This window comes from Oncorhynchus nerka, linkage group LG14, assembly GCF_034236695.1.
Source record: "Oncorhynchus nerka isolate Pitt River linkage group LG14, Oner_Uvic_2.0, whole genome shotgun sequence".
In the NCBI taxonomy this organism is placed as follows: domain Eukaryota; kingdom Metazoa; phylum Chordata; class Actinopteri; order Salmoniformes; family Salmonidae; genus Oncorhynchus; species Oncorhynchus nerka.
In genome coordinates this window covers 24,428,519-24,450,716 of record NC_088409.1, presented here as the reverse complement: position 1 = coordinate 24,450,716, position 22,198 = coordinate 24,428,519, and the positions used below count along the sequence as shown (strand labels likewise).

At 47.8% G+C, this 22,198-nt stretch overlaps 1 pseudogene; it reads right to left on the bottom strand.

Annotated features, from left to right (window-relative positions):
• Nucleotides 1-2,365: 2,365 nt before the first annotated feature.
• LOC135575185 (regulation of nuclear pre-mRNA domain-containing protein 2-like) lies at nucleotides 2,366-22,066 on the bottom strand (annotated as a pseudogene).
• Between the last annotated feature and the right edge of the window lie 132 nt (nucleotides 22,067-22,198).

The following is a 22,198-nucleotide window of genomic DNA, read 5'->3' as shown; positions in this document are numbered from 1 at the left end:
TGGTCAAATTACGCCCAAGATCAAGAGTGGAGCGTTCCAAGAAACCCATCCCAATATGAGGAGATCACTGCATCTTTGCAGCGCCTGAAGAGAATTGATCAACGGTGAGGCAACCGGGTTGGTCCCTGTGAGAGCCAGCAAGTAACACACATCCATTCATTGATTGGCCGCATAAAGATGGAGGAAGAGCAGAGAATATTGTAGCTCAGAGCACCGTTATTAGGCTATTACACGCGCATAGCTCAAAAGTACTCGCCTCTAACGTGGGGCAGAAATTAGGCTACTTTCAACATACTTCTGGAAGCAATAGTATGAATAGCCTATTTCGTTTACATTGTTTTAATATAAAGTAGCATATAACTGGGATTAGTTTGAGAAGCCTTGCCACTGGCATCTCAATTCGTACATTCAAGACACCAGTAACGAGCGCATGGTGATATGAGCAATAGGGTTTCGTTATTTCTTTCCACATAAGGTATATTGGTTCAAAGCTCAGTGGTTGTAGACGTCTGTGTATAATAGTTAAGACATAACTTGGTCATTTTATTTTACCGATATACACGTAAATATGGTTTCATTTATTCTACATAAATGTAAATAACTTAAGTAAAATATACTTCAAAGAGTTACAGTGTTGATGTACTAACAAACGTCAATATGGTTTTAGAGAAAAGGGGATTTGCAAGTGACGCAGACTGACTCGTATAAGAAAAAATATTGAAAGAACGCTTGGGGGCGCCAGAGTAAATTAACTGGGGATTTAGGACCACCTGTAAAGTGTCACTGAAAATACACTGAAACGGGTAGAATGCCCTAGAGGGACCTTGGGCCTTCTCCTCAAATACATTTGAGGAGTGAGGAGATAGGACACAAGGAATCACAGAAAGACAAATTGAGTTAAAGCCCTAGAAATCAGGTTGCCCTAAAAGTCACAGGTTACCCCAAATACTGATTACAAAATCTCATTAGGGGTAAAAGTCCAAATTGATATTAGATCAGTGTCTAGGGGCAATGTCCTTCTCATTGGCTACTACCTGAAATATGGACCATTATGAAGCACAATTAAATACTTATTCACTGTCAATATCTCATACTGTGAACCCCACCACCACACAGATATGAGACGTGTGTACTCTCATAAGGTGAAACCTATTTATGTTTGTATGAAGAGCATCTCAATGGCTCTCATTGCATCCTTTCCTTCATCTACACTGATCTGAATGAAGGAAACCGGTGAAATAAATACTTTTAGCACACTTGCCCCACATTGCTTCCACCTATCTGGTCTTCTCAGAACAGTATATGAAGGTGATGAGAGGAAGCCACTGAGATGTGGTAATATTACAATATGATCTCAACTGCCTTTCATTAAATGGGATAGGGGTAATACATTTAAAGTACTGTGCAGTGACTGCACTGAATATTGGGTGGGTGGGTTACAGACTCAACGCCAGACCGTCAATGTGCGTCATACATGCAGTGGACTGGTTTGGGAGGAACTATGGATGTGACAGCAAAGACATGTGGACTAGAGCTCTGTGCAAGGATGTGAACTACACAACCAAGAAAATCAGTGTTAATCAAAAAGGTTAAATGCAGATGGGTATGGTAGATGCTGTTGGATGGAATCACGTGTGTGTGTGTGTGTGTATAGAAAACAATAAATGGTAACCCACTTCTGGGTTAGGATCTTCAGACTCAATAATATAACTAAACTCACAATGGGAGTAATAGCATGGCAGTGACTACCTCACCCAACCAGAGGAGGCTGGTGAAGGGAGGATAACTCATAATAATGGATGGACTAGTATAAAACACATGGAAAACCAGGTGTTTGATACCACTCAATTTATTCCGTTCCAGCCATTACTATGAGCCCGTCCTCCCCATCTGAAGTGCCACCAGCCACCACTGGTCTTAACCGATATGGTACAGTACTGTCTTCATGTCAGTGCTCTGTGGCCTGTTCCCGTCACCAAATCAACCCCTAGTCTCTACTACGCACTTCACATATATGAAAGGATTGGATAGGTGCAATACGGTAATAGCTGCACCTTGCCTCTGATTGGCTTACACCTATGTAATCCTCCCAGATCGACAAGTGCCTAAAAGGTAAGGCCAAGGGGTTGATTATGAATTGAATATTCATAAATGCAGAGGCTGTCTTTAAAACAAAAAAACATGCAGTAGGACTCCATGAAGTGTGGTTTAAACTGTAAAGTCTTCATATGAAGTAAATGCCTGGCTGTATGTCTAAATTGTGACAGTCATATAGGTAAACATAGTAAATCCCTGAACTACAGGACGGCTCAGTGGTAGAGAGAGGAGAGCAGTAGCATCGGAAAGGATTGGACACTCAAAAGAATCATGATAGAACATCATTGATGATCATAAAAAGAATAGCAATGCATCTAAACACAGAGAACATAACACAACCACCCCTTCATGACTGAATCATTACAGAGTTAATGGATACTATACACAGAGAACATAACACAACCACCCCTTCATGACTGAATCATTACAGAGTTAATGGATACTATACACAGAGAACATAACACAACCACCCCTTCATGACTGAATCATTACAGAGTTAATGCATACTATACACACACCATTAGATTCCTCAAATCTTAAGCATTTTCACTCAAAAGTTATTCAAAACAAACATATTTCAAACTCAAGAGTACATTGAATGACAATATTATTTAAACAAACTGTTGAAAGAAAATGATTAGAATCCATCCTGGCGGCTCGCTGTCTAACTGAGGTACGAGTTAGAAGGGAAGTCATTAGTCTACTGTACAGCAGGGAAACGTGCACAAACCAACTGGCCTGCGTTAATCTGGTCATTATCAGCAGTGACAGAGAGAAGCATCACTTCATACATACAGTCAGAGTGAGAGTAGTAGCTGCTCTGTACCATTGATTCAGAACAGCATCTCTTCCATTCAGAAATGTATAGCAGAACACTAGAAACTGATAAACTAACACTGATGGGAAATTTAGAGGAGCATTTACATAGGTGTCCATTATCTTAATGAGTAATGAATGTTTGCAGACAATTCACTCGTCACTTCTTCATTGGTGTTACTTGGTATTCTACAGTTGTAAATGTACAGCGTCAGAGGAAGGAAAGGAGGAAAGAGAAGAGACTAAATCTAGGAAAGGTAGCGAAGGGAACAGGTCAAAAGTAACAAACAAAAAGGACTTCTGGACTGGACAGAGACAGTGCACTGCACATGCATAGGCAAGTATAGATATTTTACATCTGACATGAGGTTACAGCCACAATAAAAAATCACAGCAAGAAATCCAAAACAACTCAGAACAAATTAGCAGTTGGGGGAAAAAATGACATTGTTTGTGCTGTTATAAGTAATGTTTCAGCATTTCAATTCAGCTTTGAATAACTAGACCAAAATAACATCTATCATACAGCTGCGACTGGTCTTACCGGTATCCATGACAACTGCTGCAACTGGTCTTACCGGTATCCATGACAACTGCTGAGACTGGTCTTACCGGTATCCATGACAGTGACTATCAAAGAAAGTAGTACCCTCCCCTTGGTTGGGTTGAAACTGGATTTTATTAAAGACAATACAGGTAGCGATGGCCTAGTAGAGAGACAGCGGGTTCATAGTTCAAACTTCTAAAGCACCCGCCTCAACTACAGAGTCTCCGCAACTCATCATTATCTGTTAACTGAGTCTTTACACTGGACGATTCTTCACTCTCCTCCCCCCTCAGATTGGAGAAATGGAGATGGACAGAGTGGTGTTTTGTTAGAGCAATGAGAAGTACAAACATCGCTGCCTCGGTGTGTAACTACAGCTAAGGCTTCTTCACAATGGCGTCAATCACAAGTTAGCGAATAGCGATGACTCTGCTCTTTACACAAACAACCGAGGTTTAATAGTCGCAACACAGCCAACTCAATCAGTCTATACATTTAAAAGCTGAGAAATATACAGAGGGAAGAGAGACTTAAGCATGAAAACCTCTAGGAGAGAAACAAGGTTATTATTTCGAATACGATGCACTGGGAGCACGTTGGGGTTATGGTGGAGAAACTCCACAACAGCACTGATCATAAAGTCAGCACTCATTTAGATAACCAAATCCTATTGAGAAAAAGGGTTGTATTTAGGACACACTCTCAGGGAGCAACTTTGTTCCTCCATCAAACCCCCTCCCATCTATCCCTCCCTCCATACATCCCATCTATCCCAACCTCCCTCCAGCCCATCCCATCTATCCCTCCAGCCCATCCCATCTATCCCTCCAGCCCATCCCATCTATCCCTCCAGCCCATCCCATCTATCCCTCTCGCTCTCTCTCTGAAAGTGTTTATATCAGCTTATTCACACAATACGGAAGGTAAGTAGAATTTTAGTGAAATAGAATAACCACCTGTTTCTGTTTCTATTTGATCTGTGCTTGTCGTCTTCCTTCTAGTTCACACCTCCATTACTCCCTCACTGCTTTAGTGAGGGGAAGCAGAGAACATTGTTGCTCCTGGGGATTGGAGGAGGGGAGGGGGAGGCAGATTTGGTTTGGTTACCTATTTCATCCATAACACTGTGCATAATTTCGAAGCTGGTACTGTATTGTGGTGAGGTGACGTGCTAGTTTGTGTCAAGGTGCGATCAGCTAAATGTAATAAAACAAATGACTCCACTAGGATTAACATAGTGAGGACAGACTGGGCTCATACCATAAGGGTTCTACACATCTTCTCCCCGTGTTGGGTAGCTAGGTGTGTGGGTTGCTTTTCATTCAGCATGGGTTAACATTTCAATAGCGTGGGGGTAAGAAAGGTCTCTTGGGGGGGTAGAAGGGACCTCCTCGGCCCCCGCCGAATGGAGGGCCAGGACGCTTGCCCCCGCGGAACATGGGTGGCTCTCGGTTTAGGTGCGGGTGGACAGGGGGGCCGCGAGGGTGGAGTAGAGGTCTCTGGGGGTGGAGTTGATGGGGGGGCAGGGGTTGGGGGAGGGTAGGCGCAGGAGGGACGGCGAGGGACGGTGGGGATGGTTGGGATTGGGGTGTCGGGGCTGGGCAGGCGGGCTAGCGGGAGGGTGCTGGAGCGGAGGAGCTTGGGGGCGAGGAAGCAGGGGTCGCCTGAGGGAGAGGGAGAGGTGGAGGAGGAGGGGGTGGAGGAGGGAGATTGATGCCATCCTTGACACGGCCCAACAGGAGGAGGCGGGGCACCAGGGGTGCCGGGCGGTGGAGGGGGTGCGTGGCGGGGAGTGAAATGCTCTTTGACTGTGCCGGGACGAGGCATCTTAGGGGCTCCCCTAACAGAGAGGACATGAGGGGAGAGGGACCACCTTTACCCCCCTGGGTCCCCTCCCATCCCCCCTCGGTCTCCTCCGTCTGGGCGGACCTGGGGAGGGAGGGGAAGTTGGCGGTCAATGGGGACTAGAACCCCACCTACCATGACTGCCGAGGGGGAGGAAGTTGCGCGGGGTGGAGGGAGCTGGGGCATGGGAGGGGTGGAGGGCGTGGGATGGGTGGAGGAGGGGAGTTGAAGAAGGGAGGAGGGGGTGATGGTGGAGGTGTGAGGGGAGGGGACCCTGGGGTTCTCCCCATGGTAGGGGGCATCTGAAACTGGGGTGGGGGGCCGTGCGGATGAGGGTGGGGAGGGTGATTAGAATGAGGATGAGGGTGGTGGTGTGAGGTCGGGGGAGGCATGGGGGGTGAAGTCATGTCGTCAGAGCCGCCCTGAGGGGAAGGTGGGGGGGGCTGGGTATCCAGGTACCCTTCCTCATCGTACCACATCCCTCCGCCTGGCCTCCCCCCTTCTCCATCCCCGCGACGCAGCCCTTGTCCAATCACGCGGATACTTTCCACCGTCTGGATGCGCTCTCCGGTTGGCTGGCGGTTTGAGAAGCCCCCCAGTGATTGGAAAGGTGCTCCCTCTGTGCAAGGCGACACCAGGGTCTCGATACGGTGGTACTGCCCCCCCTCCCCGTCAGATGAGCCCCCACCATCCTCTCCTCCCCTCTGTCCCTTTTCATCCCTCGTTCCACTCATTCCTCCCTCCTCTGACCCGCTGCTGGTCTTGCGAGAACCTATGGATGCTCTCCTCTCTCCTTCGACTGATCTGTTGTTCCCGTGACTCTTCCCGTGACTGTTCTGTCCATCCTTCTTCACCTTGCTGCTTCCCAGTGATGAAGAGCTAATCTTCCTCTTCGAATCTTCCTCCTTCAGCTTGGCGGCCTTCTTCCCCGCTCCGTAGCCTTGGAAACGAGAAGAGGAAGAGAGGAAGTCCACGTCGCTGCTGCTTCCTGTTGGGGTTATGACGGCGTCCCAAGGGTCACTGCGGTAGGCCGTGGGTGAAAGATCATGACCTATGGATGAGCCTAAGCTCTTGGGGTCACTGTTGAGGCCAAGGGGGTCGGAGGAGACACCCCCTGGTGTGTCCATGATTTCGTCCTGGGTGGGGGTGCCCCCGCTCTCATCCCTGACAGGGGTCCCGTCTACCCCGTCTCCCCCCAGCAGAGGGCTCCCATCCCCCAGGCCCAGACTGAACCCTGGGTTCCCCTGGAGGAAACGGTTGATCTTAGACTCTAGGCTGGGAGGAGAGACAGAGCGGCTAGATAGAGAGGGAGGAGGAGGAGGGGAGGCCTCTCGGTTTTTCTCCCAATCCCTGGCTCCTCTGCTCCTCTCAGGTGTGTCTCGTTTGAGACTGTTGGTCAGGGGGGGTTTGGTGTTGCTAGGAGTGGTGGGTGTGGGGGGGCCCTTGGCTGCTGAGGAGTCTGGGGAGGCATGGGAGGAGGGGGCAGAGGAGGAGCTACCAGACCTCAGCAGAGAGGACAGACCTGAGGAGAGAGAAGAGAAGATGGAGAGAAACAAAGATATGGGGAGAGAGAGAGAAAGTGGGGTGGGTGGAGATAATTACACCAGCAGATACACAAGTTACTCAACATAAAAAGTGCCCCCCAAAACAATTTCAACAGAATTTCCCATCTCAAAGTCTGTCTATAAATCTGCCTGTCTGGTTTACTATCTTAAACTCGTGTGTCTCACTCTGTGTTTGGGTCTTTGACAGGACGTTGAGGATGCCTTCAGGGGTGACGTTCACTCTGGACAGGATGCTGGCCAGGGCTGGGCTAGGAGGGGTGGGGCCAACTGGGGTTTTGGAGGAAGATGATTGGCCAGAGGGGGTGGTGGGAGTTCCAGGGGAGGGGCGAGACACAGGGCTGGCTGCTGAGAGAGACAGAGACACACAGAGAGAAAGAGAGAGAACAATCTTATTATGCAAACATGTTATAACATTTCTGTACCAGCGTGTCACAGAATCTATATAACTTAAATCCACACACACACCTGTGTTCTTCATGGCTGATGTGATACTGCTCAGTATGGAGCTGATCTTGCCCAGGTCTACATTGGCCAGGTTCATTCCCAGAGGAGCGGTCGGACCGCTAGGACCACTCACACCCGCGCTCGTAGGGGCGCTGAGGGTCACTGGCGTGGGGGTAGACGAGGCTGCCTTTTTGAGAGGGGATTCGGTGGAGGTTCGAATGAGTGTGACAGGGGCGGGTTTCGCTGCGGTCTTGGAGCTGGTCACCTTGGAAACGGTGACTGATGACGACTGCTTCTCAGCTGATGGAAACAAGGGGTTAACGTGTTTATTTTGACAAGGTTTAGTCTCATTGAGAATTCCCTACTGCCATCTCACCTGTGTTGGCTGTCTCCATGTCCTCCTCAGACAGATCCATGTCCTCCACATCTCTGTTGTCCCCCTCTCTCACAACCCCCATGTCCCTCTCGTCCATGGCACTCCCATCCAGGTCCGGGTCAAAGCCCAGCCTACCCCCTCGGCCTCCTTCCAGCCCCAGGAAGGGGAGTCAGAGCCGGTGGGTGAGGGAGCGTCCTCAGAGGGGGAGGGGATGGGAGAGTCCTCGGGACCGGGAAGGGAGGACTTGAGGGCATCCAGTTTACGTTTGAGGTTGACCACGCGGTTGGCAAAGGTTTTGTAGGCCTTGAAAATTAGAACCATAGAATTAGATGTATTAGATATTGATTAGATTATTTATTTGATAGATGATGATCAGATTGGTTGCCTGAATGATTGGTTGATACTCACGCTGGCTACGATCTTAACTTCCTTGTATTGCATCTCATAGAAGACGTCTGCATTTCCTAGAGCCTCCAGCAGAGGGGGCCCTACAGGCATCTGGTTCTCCAGGAAACTGACAAACTCCTGCAGCTTCTGACTGCCCTCTTCAAAGTCCTTGGCAAACTTGTTCCCTCCGGCCTTGTCTGGGGTAGAGATGGACGGAGGACAAGCGTAAAATAAGTCATTTAAACAAGAGTACACAGAAGCCAGCCGCACCAATATGTCGGAGATAACACCGCAAAGTAGGCGACAGAAGTCAGCGTCCATGTGCCCGGCCGCCACAAGGAGTCGCTAGAGCGCGATGGAACAAGGATATCCCAGTCGGCCAAACCCTCCCCTAACCCAGACGACGCTGGGCCAATTGTGCACCGCCTCATGGGTCTCACGGTCGCGGCCAGCTGCGACACAACCTGGGATCGAACCCGGATCTGTAGTGACGCCTCTATCACTGATCAGTGTCTTAGACCGCCGCACCACTCAGGAGGGCTACTCTGATTGTAAAGCAAAGCAAAGTGCTTAATATTAGGAAAGTTGAGAAATAAATATAGGAGGCCTAGACTATAGAAAGCTGATGGGATTCTCCTCTTTTTATTAGAGGCCATCAAAACTCTGTTTTCTCACGCAATTGAATAGCGTAGCCTATAGAAATGTTGTGCAACATGGGCTTATAGGAACTTTATTATATGCATCAACCAGCTATGAGCTGACTCTCGCTACACAACAGGTGATCCTATTCCCCTCAAACTCTTAACGCCAGGGCTCTCATGAAGTGTTCCATTTGATTTTCCATTGCATTGATGTCAGAGTGACTAGAGGGTCAATAGAGCGCTGAGTACCAGGCCATTAGCAAGTTTGGTAGGCTACTACTGACTATAGGGGACATCAGAGCGCAGTTTTGGAGACGCCTAGTTACTGTGATTCAACGGTCACGTGGAATTTGACTGCAGTCATGACGACTCGTGACTGCCGGTGTGGCGGTAATACGGTCACCTTAAAAGCCCTAGGCATGAACCCTGGCCTTAACCCTGTTTTGACCACTGACCTTTGAGTCTCTTGAGGGCCTCCGTGCTGCAGACGTCCACTCTGAGAGCTGTCAGCTGGGTCTCCCTCAGCTCCTCCTCCTCCACCACCCGTTTGAAGCCTGCCAGCTGCTCGATGAATGACTGGGGCTGTAGATCGAGGGGGAAGGAAAGAGGGAGGGCGTGGGGAAGGAGGGAAAGAGTATTATTGTGTGCAACTCCATCCAGGGCCAATCATCAGTTGAAACAATAAAGCATCATCCCCGCCACTGTTTGGGTAAAAAGCTGAGGGATAGGGCTGAAGAAAAGTAACCACTCAAATTCATAGACAGAGCTATTGATACAAGGACTGACCATCCATGATATCAACATTATCGTTTTAACCATGTTTGGAGGCTATATAGTGTTCGTTTACATTTGTTGTTTACAAATATTGGAGCAAAACAAGCTTATATTTGGGGTTCTGATGGGGTGTGACAGTTAAACTAAGCTCATGAGGAATTTATAAAAGTTATATTCTTCAAGAATCAATGGGTACAAATCATTAATTTATCAAAACCAAAAATGGGTGTAGCAACTGCAGATTACCTCTTTAAAAGGGTAAAAGCAGTTTAGCAGAGGACAGAAAGAAATACACTTACTAGGAAATCAGCCACAATCTTGGACTTCAGGGCAGCTTTGGGGTTGACTGGGGCTACAGGACAAAACCACAACACAACACACTGACCTGTTGACTCATACAGACCCAGAGGTTACAGAAATAGAGAGACGGAAAAAGGAAAAGATGGTGAGGAGAGAAAGAAATAGGAGCATAGGAGACTGACCTGGCGGAGGAGGAGTCTCTTTAGCCTTCTCTTTCTCCCTCTCTCTCTCCTTCTTGGCCAGGTTGGCTTTGAGCTGGGTGATGAGTTCCTCAGGATAGACATTTCTCTCCTCCCATATAGTGAAGATCCGCTCCACTGACTTACGCACCTTCGGGTCTCTGGCAAGACAACAGGTCAAAGGGCAAGAGGTTAGAATGGCACAGATTCAGTCAGCAAGAGATTGGTGGTCAATGTCATCATACAAGGGCTCATCCTAACTTCCACCTAAATCAGATGTTTACTTAGTCTCCCCATTGACAATTAAAATGTGCCTCAAATGGAAGTTAGGATGTGCCTCACAATATTCATATAATCCAGCTCAGTTCACTCACTTGACCATTAGTGCAGCGTTGGGGAGCACCTCAGCGAAGGCTGAGCGGTAGACGATGGCGTTCTTTCTCTTGCAGTTCTGTATTACATCATTGGCTAGATAGAACAGATTCAGGCGGTGGTTGGTGTCCGCTGATGGAGAGAAGGAGAGGAAGACAGGGAAGAAGAAGAATAGGTGGAGGAGGAAGAGGGTTAGTGGGTCCTCAGAAGCCTGATGTTAAACCACATCAAAAACCTTGACCAGCCTAAGCGTAGACCACCCTAGTCCTGTGGATGACCTGCCTAAACCTACACCCCCCAGTGGATGATCTGCCTAAACCTAGACCACCCTCGCCCAGTGGATGAACAGCCTAAACCTAGACCACCCTCGCCCAGTGCAAGACTTGCCTAAACCTAGAACACCCTCGCCCAGTGCAAGACTTAGGCTACTCATCTCATATGTATATACTGTACTCGATACCATCTACTGTATCTTGCCTATGCTGCTCTGTACGATCACTCATTCATACATCCTTATGTACATATTCTTTATCCCCTTACACTGTGTATAAGACAGTAGTTTTGGAATTGTTAGTTAGATTACTTGTTGGTTATTACTGCATTGTCGGAACTAGAAGCACAAGCATTTCGCTACACTCGCATTAACATCTGCTAACCATGTGTATGTGACAAATAAAATTCGATTTGATTTGACTTGCCTAAACCTAGACCACCCTCACCCAGTGGATGACAAGCCTAAACCTAGACCGCCCAGTGGATGACCAGCCTAAACCTAGACCGCCCAGCCTAAACCACCCTCGCCCAGTGGATGACCAGCCTAAACCTAGACCGCCCAGTGGATGACCAGCCTAAACCTAGACCGCCCAGTGGATGACCAGCCTAAACCTAGACCGCCCAGTGGATGACCAGCCTAAACCTAGACCGCCCTCGCCCAGTGGATGACCAGCCTAAACTTAGACCGCCCAGTGGATGACCAGCCTAAACTTAGACCGCCCAGTGGATGACCAGCCTAAACCTAGACCGCCCAGCCTAAACCTAGACCGCCCAGTGGATGACCAGCCTAAACCTAGACCGCCCAGCCTAAACCACCCTCGCCCAGTGGATGACCAGCCTAAACCTAGACCGCCCAGTGGATGACCAGCCTAAACCTAGACCGCCCAGTGGATGACCAGCCTAAACCTAGACCTCCCTCGCCCAGTGGATGACCAGCCTAAACCTAGACCGCCCTCGCCCAGTGGATGACTAGGCTAAACCTAGACCGCCCAGCCTAAACCACCCTCGCCCAGTGGATGACCAGCCTAAACCTAGACCGCCCACTGGATGACCAGCCTAAACCTAGACCTCCCTCGCCCAGTGGATGACCAGCCTAAACGTAGACCGCCCTCGCCCAGTGGATGACCAGCCTAAACTTAGACCGCCCAGTGGATGACCAGCCTAAACTTAGACCGCCCAGTGGATGACCAGCCTAAACGTAGACCGCCCAGCCTAAACCGCCCAGTGGATGACCAGCCTAAACCTAGACCGCCCAGCCTAAACCACCCTCGCCCAGTGGATGACCAGCCTAAACCTAGACCGCCCAGTGGATGACCAGCCTAAACCTAGACCGCCCAGCCTAAACCTAGACCGCCCAGTGGATGACCAGCCTAAACCTAGACCGCCCAGCCTAAACCACCCTCGCCCAGTGGATGACCAGCCTAAACCTAGACCGCCCTCGCCCAGTGGATGACCAGCCTAAACTTAGACCGCCCAGTGGATGACCAGCCTAAACCTAGACCGCCCAGCCTAAACCTAGACCGCCCAGTGGATGACCAGCCTAAACCTAGACCGCCCAGCCTAAACCACCCTCGCCCAGTGGATGACCAGCCTAAACCTAGACCGCCCAGTGGATGACCAGCCTAAACCTAGACCGCCCAGCCTAAACCACCCTCGCCCAGTGGATGACCAGCCTAAACCTAGACCGCCCAGTGGATGACTAGGCTAAACCTAGACCGCCCAGCCTAAACCACCCTCGCCCAGTGGATGACCAGCCTAAACCTAGACCGCCCAGTGGATGACCAGCCTAAACCTAGACCTCCCTCGCCCAGTGGATGACCAGCCTAAACCTAGACCTCCCTCGCCCAGTGGATGACCAGCCTAAACCTAGACCGCCCAGTGGATGACCAGCCTAAACTTAGACCGCCCAGTGGATGACCAGCCTAAACCTAGACCGCCCAGTGGATGACCAGCCTAAACCTAGACCGCCCAGCCTAAACCGCCCAGTGGATGACCAGCCTAAACCTAGACCGCCCAGCCTAAACCACCCTCGCCCAGTGGATGACCAGCCTAAACCTAGACCGCCCAGTGGATGACCAGCCTAAACCTAGACCCGCCCAGTGGATGACCAGCCTAAACCTAGACCTCCCTCGCCCAGTGGATGACCAGCCTAAACCTAGACCGCCCAGTGGATGACCAGCCTAAACTTAGACCGCCCAGTGGATGACCAGCCTAAACCTAGACCGCCCAGCCTAAACCTAGACCGCCCAGTGGATGACCAGCCTAAACCTAGACCGCCCAGCCTAAACCACCCTCGCCCAGTGGATGACCAGCCTAAACCTAGACCGCCCAGTGGATGACCAGCCTAAACCTAGACCGCCCAGCCTAAACCACCCTCGCCCAGTGGATGACCAGCCTAAACCTAGACCGCCCTCGCCCAGTGGATGACTAGGCTAAACCTAGACCGCCCAGCCTAAACCACCCTCGCCCAGTGGATGACCAGCCTAAACCTAGACCGCCCAGTGGATGACCAGCCTAAACCTAGACCTCCCTCGCCCAGTGGATGACCAGCCTAAACCTAGACCTCCCTCGCCCAGTGGATGACCAGCCTAAACCTAGACCGCCCAGTGGATGACCAGCCTAAACTTAGACCGCCCAGTGGATGACCAGCCTAAACCTAGACCGCCCAGCCTAAACCGCCCAGTGGATGACCAGCCTAAACCTAGACCGCCCAGCCTAAACCACCCTCGCCCAGTGGATGACCAGCCTAAACCTAGACCGCCCAGTGGATGACCAGCCTAAACCTAGACCCGCCCAGTGGATGACCAGCCTAAACCTAGACCTCCCTCGCCCAGTGGATGACCAGCCTAAACCTAGACCGCCCTCGCCCAGTGGATGACCAGCCTAAACCTAGACCGCCCTCGCCCAGTGGATGACCAGCCTAAACTTAGACCGCCCAGTGGATGACCAGCCTAAACCTAGACCGCCCAGCCTAAACCTAGACCGCCCAGTGGATGACCAGCCTAAACCTAGACCGCCCAGCCTAAACCACCCTCGCCCAGTGGATGACCAGCCTAAACCTAGACCGCCCAGTGGATGACCAGCCTAAACCTAGACCGCCCAGTGGATGACCAGCCTAAACCTAGACCGCCCAGTGGATGACCAGCCTAAACCTAGACCTCCCTCGCCCAGTGGATGACCAGCCTAAACCTAGACCGCCCTCGCCCAGTGGATGACCAGCCTAAACCTAGACCGCCCAGCCTATGACCAGCCTAAACCTAGACCGCCCAGCCTAAACCACCCTCGCCCAGTGGATGACCAGCCTAAACCTAGACCGCCCAGTGGATGACCAGCCTAAACCTAGACCTCCCTCGCCCAGTGGATGACCAGCCTAAACCTAGACCTCCCTCGCCCAGTGGATGACCAGCCTAAACCTAGACCGCCCTCGCCCAGTGGATGACCAGCCTAAACTTAGACCGCCCAGTGGATGACCAGCCTAAACCTAGACCGCCCAGCCTAAACCTAGACCGCCCAGTGGATGACCAGCCTAAACCTAGACCGCCCAGCCTAAACTACCCTCGCCCAGTGGATGACCAGCCTAAACCTAGACCGCCCAGTGGATGACCAGCCTAAACCTAGACCGCCCAGTGGATGACCAGCCTAAACCTAGACCGCCCAGTAGATGACCAGCCTAAACCTAGACCGCCCAGTGGATGACCAGCCTAAACCTAGACCGCCCAGTGGAAGACCTATTAGCTCATGCATTTGCTAATCAATTCTGGAAATATAGCAAAAACCAACCAGTGTCGATGGGAAACTTCACTGAAATGATAAACAATGCAGTGCTTTTACTAAGTGACAGACAGATGTCATGACAAGCTGATATTCACTTTTCTATCTAATGCATAATTAACGCACAGACAAAACATCATTACTGCAGCGCACACTTTTTTCAACTGACAACTTCTCCAACTGAAGCCCTGTGTTACAGGCAAGGCTAAGACATGGAAACCAAATAGGCTTGTCATGCAGGTAAATGGAGTCCAACATAAATTAAGCCTGGTTGTTGGGGGAAAAACGCAGCTTGAACAGCAATATAAAGACTAACGTCTCCCTCCCTGAATATATGAAGATCCAGTTGAACATGTTCAAAGATGCAGCATGCAACACAGTAGTCACAATGTCAATAATAATGTTCAGCACCGCCACCGATTCATTCATGACACATTGTTTTCAGCAGACAGCGTTGTCACACTCTGACACAAGAAAGCGTTCATGATATTCATGTAATTTAAAAAATGTAAATGACTCAAAGCTGGAGAACGCCATACATTCAGAAGCCTGCACACCCAGAGTTAAGGTATTTCAAAGTGACAGCTGATGGAGTAGGGAAAACAGACACAAATCAAACACAGATCAGGTTCTGATGCAGACAAGACTAGAAACGGTATGTACGAGTCCCACAATATCAATTAGGGTCATTGAAGCCTTATTGATAAACTGAAAGTGATATTAGCCTACGCCCTACAGCCTCAGCATCTTGTGCAGGACAGCTGTGATGACTAGTGTTAACCAACTAAGTAGGCTATATCTTAGTAAATGGTAACAAAATAAACAGATGCATTACCACTTTGTAACATAAAATAACAAGACAGAAGCCTTTCATACATCTCAGTTGAGTCCAAGTGGGGAAAGGTTGTCAAGTCAAAGGAGAGAGAAACGTCCCCCCTGACTCCCCATGGGAAGATGCCTTCAGGGAGGACGAGTTGGAAAGTATTCAACCAGGTGAGGAAGAGATGAAGACTAGGCACAGAAAACAACCAGCTCTATGCTGTCTACAGTACGCAAACCAAACAGCGTGGGCTCCTGAGGGGCGCAGCAGTTTAAGGCACTGCATCTCAGTGCAAGAGGCGTCACTACAGTCCCTGGTTCCAATCCAGGCTGTATCACATTCGGCCGTGATTGGGAGTCCCATAGGACAGCACACAATTGGCCCAGCGTGGTCCGGGTTTGGCCGGGGTAGGCAGTCATTGTAAATAAGAACGTGTTAACTGACTTGCCTAGCACTGTGGATTGAATCGAGCCCCAAGATATCCAATGAATGTAACAATGAGTTCTAATTCATATCCTAAGTTCATTACATGAAACAACTCTTCTTCGAAAAGATCCTGGAGTCAAAAAATAGAACTTGCTGAAGTCTAGGCCTACTAAGTCTAGGCCTACTAAGTCTAGGCCTAACTAAGTCTGAGTGGTGGGGAAGGGGAAACAGTTGGAAAATATCAAATAAACAATCGCTTTCAATGGCAACAGGGTCCCAGCTTCCTTCCCTGGGCTAAGCTATATTGTAAAGATCCTTCCAAATCTTCAGTTGAGAATATTGCAGAATAATTATGGACTTGGACATGTGATTGGGTGTAAATGTGGGGCCTTGGATGGAACACCTGTTGCACACACAGGAGTGTACCTGAGCATCACTGTTCTACTACAGCGGACACCGTAGTTTAGGTGGACACAGACCAACGAACACAGACACACACAGGAGTGTGACTGAGCATCACTGTTCTACTACAGCCGACACCGTAGTTTAGGTGGACACAGACCAACGAACACAGACACACACAGGAGTGTGACTGAGCATCACTGTTCTACTACAGCGGACACCGTAGTTTAGGTGGACACAGACCAACGAACACAGACACACACAGGAGTGTGACTGAGCATCACTGTTCTACTACAGCCGACACCGTAGTTTAGGTGGACACAGACCAACGAACAGACACACACAGGAGTGTGACTGAGCATCACTGTTCTACTACAGCGGACACCGTAGTTTAGGTGGACACAGACCAACGAACACAGACACACACAGGAGTGTGACTGAGCATCACTGTTCTACTACAGGCGACACCGTAGTTTAGGTGGACACAGACCAACGAACACAGACACACTCAGGGCCACGTCTGGGGGTTTAAAGTTTCAACCTCCAAAGCCATAGTGATGGGGGGGATATATACAGTGGGGCAAAAAAGTATTTAGTCAGCCACCAATTGTGCAAGTTCTCCCACTTAAAAAGATGAGAGGCCTGTAATTTTCATCATAGGTACACTTCAACTATGACAGACAAAATGAGGAAAAAACATCCAGAAAATCACATTGTAGGATTTTTTATGAATTTATTTGCAAATGATGGTGTTTGTTTTCAGCACTTATTTCCATGACTGATCAAAACGTTCTCATGGTCCTCTAGTGCCTCTGCAGCGGACATATGGTGAGCAATATCTTTGGAACTTCAAATCGCAATAAAATCTTAGTATCAAAATCACAATACACATAGTATCAGCACCAAAGTATGGCGATAATATGGTATTGTGAGGTACCTGGCAATTTGGCCAGGCAGACGGCGATGCCACGTGAACCATCAGATAGCAATCATGGGCAAATGATGCATGTCAACTGGCATTACAACAGCATTAGGCTTAGCGTACCTCTGAGAGGGACAACCCATTTGCAGAAATTGGTTCCGAAACCTTTTCTGTTCCGTGACACACATAAAAGATTTTCAGTATCACCACCAGGGGGACCAGAGGTTCCTCCTGACCCAACACAGAACTCCCTGACCTAGTACAAGCCAGCTAGGACCAGATATTTTGGGTACCTAATTAGCACGCTTTAAGCCTTCCAAACCAAACCGCGATGAACTCAAGTTGTAGTGGTAAAATATGTACCACTACCTGCACCAGCTCAGGTACAGTAGGATTCATTTTGCAAGTGGAAAAAAGGTATGTGTTCAGAAACAGAACATCACATAGGCCCCTAATACTGTAAACAATAAACACTTATATGTTCTCAATCTCATAGCAGAAACACGTGACCGAGATTAACCAACAGTTAGTTATTTCCAGTTGGTCATGCAACACACAACAGTATTTTCTCTGGAATATTTCTTTGCATTGGGGGGAGACCCAATAACATATGTTAAAAATTATTTTAACTATTTGACCATGCATATAGCATATGCATGGTCCATATTATCAGGTATGCTATTAGCATTATCACCTGTAGCCCAACGGATGCAGCATAGAGGCTAGAAATAAATAGGCTGAAGCATAGGGTTGCTTATCTGCATTGACCCTATTGGGCTGTTCATTAGCTAGATCCCAAATGTGATCTTTAACTAGTAAGCATCCTATTAGTGAAATGTCCCCAAAAACTTGCATAAATAGTGAATATAATGTAGCCCTGTCTACCGGTTAGTTATTCCGCCACTTGGGGTATAACGCAACCCCCCTGCCTCTACTTCTCACCGAAACCACTTCACCCCCCCCAAACACTTTCCCTTGTTGCCACTGCTCTTCCTCAACTAAAAATAGCATCTGTTTCAGCACATTTTGTTTTGTCACCCCCCAAAAACAAGCGAGGAAGGGTGGTGTTTCACCCCAAGGTACCTTACAATGGACTGTTACATTTAGCCCCACTCTCCCCTATACACTCACAGCAAATGACGGTGATAATGTGCTGAACCATGATGCTTCTAAAAACCTCTGGTGCAGTTCGCACATATTCAGGAGTTAAGAAATCAAGTAGAAATGGAAAGCTGACAACACCCTCTTTTTAACAAAGGCCATTAAAACTGCTTTTCCCTGCGATCGCAAGAATTGTTGTGCATCCGTTTGTCAGATTGCTATAGGGAGGGAAACCTGTACTCATAACATGAATGAATCTCAAGAGGGAAATAGATTAACTATTCTACTATGCGGTTATCTGATTTGTCTAGTCATTACATTTTATTTGCAGGGGAAAAGTAAATGTGGAACTGGACTGTTCTGGCACCAAAGTGTGCCTCGACAGAAATATTTATGTTTCATATTTTTGGGGCGTGACGGCAATGATCTTGCCGTGGCGCAGCGCCACAGTTAAATGAGTGCAACGGAAACACTGCATTACAACACAACCCTAGGAACGGAACCGTTAACACAGACATCCAACATACCGGGAAAATGAAAACATTTCAGTTGAACGTTTAACCTGGACAACGAAGCCTACAACTCACCAACTTTATCTTTGGTTGACTGAGTTCAAAAGCTAGTTTGAATGTTTGAGGACATCATACATAAAGCACAGCACCATAGACAACAGATATACATGTGGTTGAGCCAATGACAGGGACAGAGAGAGATGGGAACACATACAACCGTGCAAATGTTTAGTCTACTGCAGTGCAATTCATTTTTAATTAACAAAAACTGCTCAGGGAAATGAAAGCATTGAAAACCAGCTAAACCTTTATAGCTGGAGGCAAGGAAAGTGGACAACATCCGTTTCCATAAACAACAAAACACTGGCATATCTATTTCCATGACATATCACACCACGCACTTCATTAAATAACCCCTCAAAAACACAATGAATGACAGTCAAAGTTTAGGTCTAGGCCTACTCTAGCTAGCTAAGAATTTAACCCCAGTGTTTGACAAATATAGACAGCTATGCCAAACACTGGAGTTAAGATCTTAGCTAGGCCTACCCAGGGGCATTGCGAGGTGCCACCCCTGAAATATGATTGGCCACCCTTAGTGTCCCGCCATTCTCATTGGGTCAGAGCGCTGTCAATCTGGCTCAGATTGGAGAGAAAGGACAGTGGGTTTGTTCTGGCGGGAAGGCTGTTTGATTGGCTGGCTAGCTGGCTTTTTTGGGACGACAGAGTTGATGAAAGCAGTGCAGAGGTGGAAAATTGCTAGGTAACTGCTGTTTGACAGCAAACTAAACTAGTTTCCCAGTGTAGCTGTTTATTGCTGTAGACTATGGCATGTGTTTGTTCTAGAATGTTATGCATGTCCCTTATTGACTGAGGTGAATGAAGCTACAGCAGCCAAAGTGATAATGGCTGGAGTTATTTTTGCCATTCCCCAAATAGCATTTTAGAGCTTTTAAATTGTATAGAAACATACATCTTAAACTTTAAAAAAATGTATTGGATGGGGGAAGTTACCACTGGACATGGTGGTAGTATCTAACTTGAATACGGATCAATATGGATCACTTCAAATGTATTTATTTTAATACATTTGGGCAGATACAAATTAACAGTTGAAACAGCAGAGGTGGCAACAAGTCTCAGAGTGGGAGGGCACATATTTTCCACTGGGCCTGGAGTTCTTCCTGGTCTGATAACCTAACCAGGTAAAACACCAGACGTTTTGACAGTGAATAATCAGTTGTAAAAAGGTTTTATATGGACTATACTGGGACCAGTTTTCTAATCAGGTCAGAAAACTCCTGGCCCTGGGGAGGATGAAAACCCTGTCAGACTGCAGCAACCTTGTACTTGTTCATATGAATGATGTTTTAAACCACAGCCGGAGACCACTATGAATGGACAATAGAACTCCGGGCTGAGGTTGCTTTATACAGGTTTGTATCATGTAGACCTATGCAACTGTAGATGGTAATAAAAACGAACTCTTATGTAATCACTATTGTGTTGACCAATTACTTCCAGTTAATCACTTTGGATTGAAAAAGTCTAGGTAGCCTAGCCAGCCCAAGTATGAATACAAATCCAACTTGATCACATTTTCTCCTAATGCAAACAAATGGGCCATAAATACATAACGTTACAGCTTAGTTTACCCTGGCCAGGGGGATAGGGCTCATAGTAGGCTGTGTTGTTAGTAGCCCACAGATTATCAGACTGAGAAATCGTCTCCTTTTCTTCACATTATCTCAGCTTGCTGGTCACCATCGCATCTCCCACCTGTAGCACATGCTCCAGCAGGTATATCTCTCTAGTCACCCCCAAAACCAATTATTTCTTTGGCCGCCTCTCCTTCCAGCTCTCTGCTGCCAATGACTGGAACGAACTACAAAAATCTCTGAAACGGGAAAGACTTATCTCCCTCACTAGCTTTAAGCACCAACTGTCAGAGCATCTCACAGATTACTGCACCTGTACATAGCCCACCTATAATTTAGCCCAAACAACTACCTCTTTCCCTACTGCATTTCATTTATTTATTTTGCTCCTTTGCACCCCATTATTTTTATTTCTACTTTGCACATTCTTCCATTGCAAATCTACCGTGTTTTACTTGCTATATTTACTTTGCCACCATGGCCTTTTTTTTGCCTTTACCTCCCTTATCTCACCTCATTTGCTCACATCGTATATAGACTTGTTTATACTGTATTATTTACTGTATGTTTGTTTTACTCCATGTGTAACTCTGTGTCGTTGTATGTGTCGAACTGCTTTGCTTTATCTTGGCCAGGTCGCAATTGTAAATGAGAACTTGTTCTCAACTTGCCTACCTGGTGAAATGAAGGTGAAATAAAAAATTAATAAAATAAAAACATACAGATGATGTGCGATCACATTTACTAAATAAATAGACCTATGCAGGAAAGTGCAGTGATCCGATGTGCAGGACAGCAACTGTGTGCGAGTTGACGAATCATGAGGAAAATACCCCCCCCCACACACACACACAAAAAAAAAACCCTCTTTTGAATGCCTTTGTCGATATTTTGTATTAAACTAAACCAGCTAGCCACCCGTTTGCCGACGGGGCTGAAACAGTTATGCAATACAATGTGTCATATTTTAAGACAATTTAAAGCTTTTTGTTATAAAATGTGCTAATTTCCCATGGCCACACGACTGATGTTGGCCCCCTCTTTGCCACCCCGTTAAAACAACCCTACAATCGACCCTAGGCCTAACCCAGATTTCTTCCTAAAGACCGTTTTTTCAGCCCACTTGCTTACCCAGCAACATGTATCACCTGTGCTCTGTCAACACTACCCCCATTTTAACTCAAATTCAAACACATTTGATAGTTTGGCTAGCTAGCTAATTACCTGGCTCCTATCTCATCTGCAAAAACAAAGCGCGTGCGATGCGCACAAAACAGGTGCAATGTCGAACCATATGTGGAGACAGGTCGGGTTTGAGCAAACGAAGTTGATCACACGTCGCTAACTAACGTTAATATACATAACGATATGCTGAACTGCAACTACCTTACTATAACTAGTTAGTTACATTAGCTTGCAAGGCAGCTAACTATAAATACAAAGCACACGTTTTATTACCCATCTTATTTTAGCTATGCATGAACTTTATGGAGTCAACATTAAGTCGGTAACACATTAGGAACATAATTGATTAGCTAACGTGTGTATAGTAGCAGGGAAAGCTAGCTAACGAATGACAAGCTAACGTTAGCTACTCACATTTCTTGAGCCACTTCATCCAGTACCGAACGATAAGGCTGTGATACTTTTTATTTTCAATGCACCAGGTCGACAGTCCCTGTATAGACTCCATAGTGTTGGATACTCCTTGGAATCTGCGGTCCAGGGTGGCTTCCAAAGCGCCGCGGCCACCATGGCCGCTAACAGCTCCAGAACCCGCCGCCATTTTTCCAGTCCTCTCTGGTACTGCAGACACGGACACCGCAATGAGTCATGAAGGTAGCAAAAGTGTGACAGACAGGCGAGAGGAGACACGCCCCCTACAGATCTAGGGTCAGATTCTGAAAACTGTTGGAGGGGCAGGCAACTTCAACAGTTTGACCAATATTTACAACCCTAAAGGGTGTATC